Below are 7582 nucleotides of genomic sequence, written 5' to 3' on the forward strand. Positions count from 1 at the left end.
CGTCCCTCCCAAACGGCTGGGGATTCTTTAATTAGCGCTGGTTGAAGCTGTGCCTATTTTTCTGGAGAGATGGATGTAATTATAAGAATCTCTCGCGCTCGCTCTAAACTACCATTTTAATAACTGTTCAGCTTCTAATTACGCTCCTAGGTTTAGCGAATTGAAAAGGCAGAAGGAAAAAAAAAAGGCAAGAAAACGGGGAAAGAAAATAATTAGAAGGTGGAGAAGACGTAGAATATTAACAAGCTACGTTGAAAGGGCCGGTCCCACTTAGCCAGGAACGGGAGGAAAAAATTGATTTTCTTCAACGGTTTACAGAGATAATTGGCAACAGGATTAATGAACTGCGAGCGGTCCGCTTGTGTGTGTGTCCTGTGAAAAATAAGCGTATTTATCCTTCAAAAGCCACGCAGTGAATCTCTCTGATCAGTTGCTAAGTGTCCTCCCTTCCTAGGCGATGGATCGTACATGAGACATCTCTGGGAACAAACCATGGAAGAAAAGGAGAGAGGTGGTGGCTTTTGTTGTTTATTGGATTGAAACGACAACAAGAATCCAATGTAGGCCTTGTTAGTTTGTTGTATTGTCTGGTTTATGTTGTTTTTACATTTCCATGTTGAGTTAAGACCTAGGTTGAAGACCTTCTTGAAGCACCAGGCTAGGACTTTTGCCAACTTTAGTTCATTATAATCACCATAATCTTAAAGTGAATGTGTTATCTAGGTTTTTTTCAGCTTTTACTTAAAAATAAATGAAAAAAAATAAAAAAAAGGAATGCTTTAAGAATTTGCATGTCATCCTTGCGCAGGGGCCATGCAAATATTCTTTTTATCATCCAACTTTTAGTAGATGTGCTGATGAAGCAAGCATGTTTTTTTTTCTTCTTTACTGATTATAGACAGATACTGAAAGTGTTTTTCCCTAATCTGTTTGTTCTCTAATTTAACTTTTTTCTTTTCATTAAATTTTTTATTATGTTATTATAAGGGCAGCCATGTTGTCTAAGTTACTTTTAACAGCATTTAGAGATATGCATTAAATAGACATAGGCACAATAGTCTGTGAGAGTTTTCTAGGCATGCTCTGTAACCTATGCAGAGGTCGTTGTACAGGGAGGGAGGAGACTGAGCTCTATTATGAATGGCCTGATCTCATCTATATAGTGGTATCACCTTTCACTGTTATCTTATATGTGATGATAAGGAGGAGACTGCTCATAAGTGATCTGCATAGGACTAGAAGTCTCAGTTATTAGGCCTAGTGGCTAGAATAAAGACAGCAAGATTCCTGGATTATTTTATAATATAGACCAACAGTACTAAATTGGTGGACTGCGGTACAGATCCGGATCATAGGATGAGGATCAAAGTGGCACAGTTATATGAGGGAGCATAATGGCACAGTTATATGAGGGAGTTTAGTGGTACAGTTATATGAGGGAGCATAGTGGCACAGTTATATGAGGGAGCATAGCTTCACAGTTATATGAGGGAGCATAGTGGCACAGTTATATGAGGGAGCATAGTGGCACAGCTATATGAGGGAGCATAGTGGCACAGTTATATGAGGGAGCATAGTGGCACAGTTATATGAGGGAGCATAGTGGCACAGTTATATGAGGGAGCATAGTGGCACAGTTATATGAGGGAGCATAATGGCACAGTTATATGAGGGAGTTTAGTGGTACAGTTATATGAGGGAGCATAGTGGCACAGTTATATGAGGGAGCATAATGGCACAGTTATATGAGGGAGTTTAGTGGCACAGTTATATGAGGGAGCATAGTGGCACAGTTATATGAGGGAGCATAATGGCACAGTTATATGAGGGAGCATAGTGGCACAGTTATATGAGGGAGCATAGTGGCACAGTTATATGAGGGAGCATAATGGCACAGTTATATGAGGGAGTTTAGTGGCACAGTTATATGAGGGAGCATAGTGGCACAGTTATATGAGGGAGCATAGTGGCACAGTTATATGAGGGAGCATAGCTTCACAGTTATATGAGGGAGTTTAGTGGTACAGTTATATGAGGGAGCATAGTGGCACAGTTATATGAGGGAGCATAGTGGCACAGTTATATGAGGGAGCATAGCTTCACAGTTATATGAGGGAGCATAGTGGCACAGTTATATGAGGGAGCATAGTGGCACAGTTATATGAGGGAGCATAGTGGCACAGTTATATGAGGGAGCATAGTGGCACAGTTATATGAGGGAGTTTAGTGGTACAGTTATATGAGGGAGCATAGTGGCACAGTTATATGAGGGAGCATAGTGGCACAGTTATATGAGGGAGCATAGTGGCACAGTTATATGAGGGAGTTTAGTGGTACAGTTATATGAGGGAGCATAGTGGCACAGTTATATGAGGGAGCATAGTGGCACAGTTATATGAGGGAGCATAATGGCACAGTTATATGAGGGAGTTTAGTGGCACAGTTATATGAGGGAGCATAGTGGCACAGTTATATGAGGGAGCATAATGGCACAGTTATATGAGGGAGTTTAGTGGTACAGTTATATGAGGGAGCATAGTGGCACAGTTATATGAGGGAGCATAATGGCACAGTTATATGAGGGAGTTTAGTGGCACAGTTATATGAGGGAGCATAGTGGCACAGTTATATGAGGGAGCATAATGGCACAGTTATATGAGGGAGCATAGTGGCACAGTTATATGAGGGAGCATAGTGGCACAGTTATATGAGGGAGCATAATGGCACAGTTATATGAGGGAGTTTAGTGGCACAGTTATATGAGGGAGCATAGTGGCACAGTTATATGAGGGAGCATAGTGGCACAGTTATATGAGGGAGCATAGCTTCACAGTTATATGAGGGAGTTTAGTGGTACAGTTATATGAGGGAGCATAGTGGCACAGTTATATGAGGGAGCATAGTGGCACAGTTATATGAGGGAGCATAGCTTCACAGTTATATGAGGGAGCATAGTGGCACAGTTATATGAGGGAGCATAGTGGCACAGTTATATGAGGGAGCATAGTGGCACAGTTATATGAGGGAGCATAGTGGCACAGTTATATGAGGGAGCATAGTGGCACAGTTATATGAGGGAGCATAGCTTCACAGTTATATGAGGGAGCATAGTGGCACAGTAATATGAGGGAGCATAGTGGCACAGTTATATGAGGGAGCATAGTGGCACAGTTATATGAGGGAGCATAGTGGCACAGTTATATGAGGGAGCATAGTGGCACAGTTATATGAGGGAGCATAGTGGCACAGTTATATGAGGGAGCATAGTGGCACAGTTATATGAGGGAGCATAGTGGCACAGTTATATGAGGGAGCATAATGGCACAGTTATATGAGGGAGCATAGTGGCACAGTTCATATGGAGGGCATAAACTGCATTGCGTTTCTGCAGAAAGAATTAGCATGTTTCTGCCACGGAAATACCACTGTGTGAACGGTGCAGTAGAATCCTATTGAAAACTATAAGTGTCTGCTGCAACAAAATTGGAGTTTCCCACCTCCCACCCCATCTGATTTGCTGATAATTCTCTTCTACATCGCCATAGGAGGCCCCTGTCAAATGGTAGGGGGGGGGGGGGGGGGATGACAAATTCTTAGAAATGTGAATGTCATCCCAGGATCCTTAAACTGCAATTAGTTTGGCTAAATTGTGATTGTGAAGTCTAAGGAAACTCTTTATGGTTAAAGGGGTACTCCACCCCTAGACATCTTATCCCCTATCCACAGGATAGGGGATAAGATGTCTGATCGTGGAGGTCCCTGCAGCACCCCCTGTCACCTGGAACACGGAGCGAGCTTCGTTCCGTGCCTGATGACTCATACCCCGCCCCGTCATCGCTCTCCGTGCACCAGTTGACAGGGGGTGCTGCAGGAGAGATCACAGGGGTTTCCAGTGGCGGGGTTGCAGACTCCAGAACACTAACCAATCATCAGCAGATACACTGCTAGCTAATGCAAAGGGAAAATTAGAAACAACTAGTGGATCCTTGCAGAGTAGTATCTCCAAACTGGTTGTTAAAGCAACGGCATTCCAGATCTTACACCACTGTTATTGCTCCAATCGGGAAGGATATGGAGTTTCCCACTGCCAACCCCAGCTGCTTTGCTGATACTTCAATATTGGAAAGAGCCAACATATTAATGTCACTAAACTTTCTCCTTCACATTATAGACACAGGAGGCCACTGTCAAAAAACAGAGGAGACTAGTTGTTTTAATGTCAACCCTTGATCCTTGAACTGCATTCATTTCGGCTACATGGTGGAGCAAAGTCTAAGGAAACTCTACATTGTTCACCCTTAAACCTGTCAAGGGGTTACATACTTTCCCAGTTGTATTTCCAGGTCATGGTCCCCTGAACAGTCATCGACTGACAGCAAATGCACTGGTAGGAATGTCTGAAGCTAAAGCAAAGGCAAAGAGGAAACAATACCAGCGGTCCTCATTGAGAAACAGTAAGGATGTGAAAAACCAGAGGGTGAGATGAAGACAAAATCAAGATATGGGCTGGGGGTAAAATCCAGGAGGACATTGGCAAAGTCCAGAAGCAAGGCTTAGGACATGGTAAGACAAAACAGAAAAACAAAAAAGTATAATACTGTACCTTTGTCGCAACAATACCTTAGCACCAAGGACAGTACCTTATACACAGGAAAGTCAACGTTGTGGTCATCAAATCTGTAATGCAGAGTAGTATTTCTTACATTCATACACTGAAAAGATCCTAACTAGACTTATTAGATTTTAGTTCTAACACCAACCAATAAGAATAACCACCAAGCGGTCTTAAAGGGCATTCTTGAGATACAAAATGGAGGTGGACATTGTGACAACTTCCTTGGATATCCTCCACAGTTGTAACATCAGTTGCAGCAATCAGTTGCTCCCTGCATTTCTTACTACTTTAGACCCGTTTATATGAGCACATGCTACAGGGCTCCATTCTTCATGATATCAGACATTTAAATATCCTGCATACCCCATTCTTTTACCGTGTTATAAAAGACTTATAAAATATTTGCATTCACCCCAAATTTAGGATCATTGTCTAAATGAGTTGTTCATATGAAAAAGCCGGCCACCAAGGACCAGAAGCGACCACCATGGTGTATTGCTTAGACATTTCTGTTGCTGGAGAACCAGCATCTCCATAATGGACAGGCTCACAGTGGCTAATACACAAGCAGAAGGCCAAGTCCACCAATTCATCATGATGTTAGGATTCAGGTTTCCAGCAGAACATAGCCCAATATGCTTCCCCTGCTGGCTTGTCTTCTCCCCATAGTACATCCGGGTGCTATCTCTTCCCCAGGTAAGTGACAACCTGCCATCCACATGATGTGAAAATAAATGTGATTTTGTGGTGTATGAGGTAAAATGGCTATTTCAGAACATGCTTGCTAAAAACCTCCCCCACCACTCCTTTTCACTGACTAACTCCCCCCTCCCATCGAGTATAAAAGAATGTCTCAAGATGGCGTTTCCAGAGAGACTCCACCCAAAATGATGAGACCCACGTGATGGGCGAGGAATGCCTACAGATGGAAGAAACCAATCACAAGGACAGCTGTTCATGACATACTACAGCCTATGTAAACCCTTGTAATTATTTCAAATAAAGAAAGTATCATTTATCTGGACTGTGTGTCTAAGTGATCACTTCTATCCTGCATATGCTGATTCTGACACCTAATTAGGAAGGGGCAGATACTCTCATGCCTATTGAATGTACTTTCAGCGATAGACGGGGTCAGGACAGGCACAAAACAAGCTGCAATGCTGCGTTTTGTGCACTTTTCTATCATAGCAATATCATTTTCAGCAATTTTTCCTATTTGCATTAAGCCTTGGGCACCCTTGACCTTGTCACCAATGCACTGGTTGTCCTATCTTGAATCACGTTTGGTAAGTACTAGCCACTGTATAGTGCAAGCACCCCACAAGAACTATCATTTTGGACATGCCCTAACCTAGACATCACAATTTAGCCCATGTCAAAGTCTGTCAGATCCTTACATTTACCCATTTTTCCTTTTCCTACCACATCAACTGCAAGAACTTACTGCTCAATTGCTACCTAATATATTCCACTTTCTGGCAGGCCCCACTGTCACCACATAATCAATATTAATCACATTTCACCTGGTTTTAATGTTATGGCTGATTTGTGTGTGTAATATATATATATATATATATATATATATATATGTAGTAAATAAATAAGTAAATAATAAAAAATATACTATATATATATATCCATATATATATATATATATATATATATATATATATATATATCCACAGTTCCGCTCAGCTGTGTACAGACAGGCCGCCAATTTCATATATATGAGATATGTCAGTGATTTGAGCCCTGCTGGAAACAGCCTCATCAAATGAGCACCACATTCCCATAGCCCTGCGGACCTGCGGATGATGAATTAAATAATTTAACCCATAAACTCACATTTACCTCTGGGACTCCCATAATAGCCTTCAAATATTGCTCTTATTTTTCTTCAGGAGATTAGACTGTTGTCTACACAGAAGAAAAGCGCTCATACAGCGCCTGTTTAAACACGCTGATGGCCCAAATCCGGAGAAAGCGTTATGTGAACAAATAGACTTAGAGGGGCGATGACTGCACCAGAATTTACAGGTTAGCTGGGAATGCTGGAGAATAGGCTGACATGTTTAGTGGATTAAAGGATAACTCTCGCTAGGGATTTGTTGGATCTAACAACATTGACATGTTTAATTAAAGGTCAGCTCCATGTAGGAACAGTCTAACTGGTGGCAGTGACACAGATAATTGGGCAAAACAAGCAAGGTAAATTGGGAACTAGAACACTGATTGATGATGGCAAGAACACAGATTGGTAAAATAAAGCATACCTAGTATTCTAGAAAACACATATGGTCTCAAATGTGCCCTGGAAACCAATTTTACAGTTATAGATGGCCTGCAATGCCCCTTCTCAGAGCTGTTCCTAGACGACATTTTGAGTTCAAAATGGACCTTCCCATAACATAACTTACATGTGGTTTAAGGTATGACCCGGAAATTAATTTTTAAACTATAGATAGCCCTAAACATACCTTTCTGTAGGCTTTTCCTAGACAAACCATTTTGGACCAGCTGAAATTACCCCAGAGCAAAAAGCACAAGAGGTTAAAAAGGTCTCCATCGCATAGAAATGTCTATTAAACGGGATATCCAACATAAGGTGACTTTAGTAATTAAGTGTCATACAGAAATGGGCATGTAAACCAATAATCTGTGCTTGTGTTGGTGGTAAATGGCCATGTCCTGTGTCCCACATCACGCTGCTGGCTTGTTTTTGGGAACTGGCTACTTCTTGTTTCTGTGGCCTTCCTCAGACTACAATCCCCCGTATCCTTTGTTTCAGGGTGGAAGGTGACCTATTTCCCACATCGGTCACCCCACACTCCCTTTGATCACATGACTTGCCTGACATCACCTGGCTTCACACACAACAGACGAAGCAGCCAATCCCCCTTTCAGCACCTGACTTGTGATGTATTGTCTTAGGCCGCACAGCAAGCTGGGAAAGTTCCAAGATAA

The 7582-nt window shown here is 42.0% G+C and overlaps 1 non-coding gene across 1 annotated transcript; it reads right to left on the reverse strand.

Moving 5' to 3' along the window:
• Positions 1–763: 763 nt before the first annotated feature.
• On the reverse strand, positions 764–870 carry LOC130297146 (U6 spliceosomal RNA). The gene has a single exon (XR_008849424.1). It is a non-coding gene; the product is annotated as a U6 spliceosomal RNA (small nuclear RNA).
• Positions 871–7582: the final 6712 nt, after the last annotated feature.

This window comes from Hyla sarda, chromosome 12, assembly GCF_029499605.1.
Source record: "Hyla sarda isolate aHylSar1 chromosome 12, aHylSar1.hap1, whole genome shotgun sequence".
Taxonomy (NCBI): domain Eukaryota; kingdom Metazoa; phylum Chordata; class Amphibia; order Anura; family Hylidae; genus Hyla; species Hyla sarda.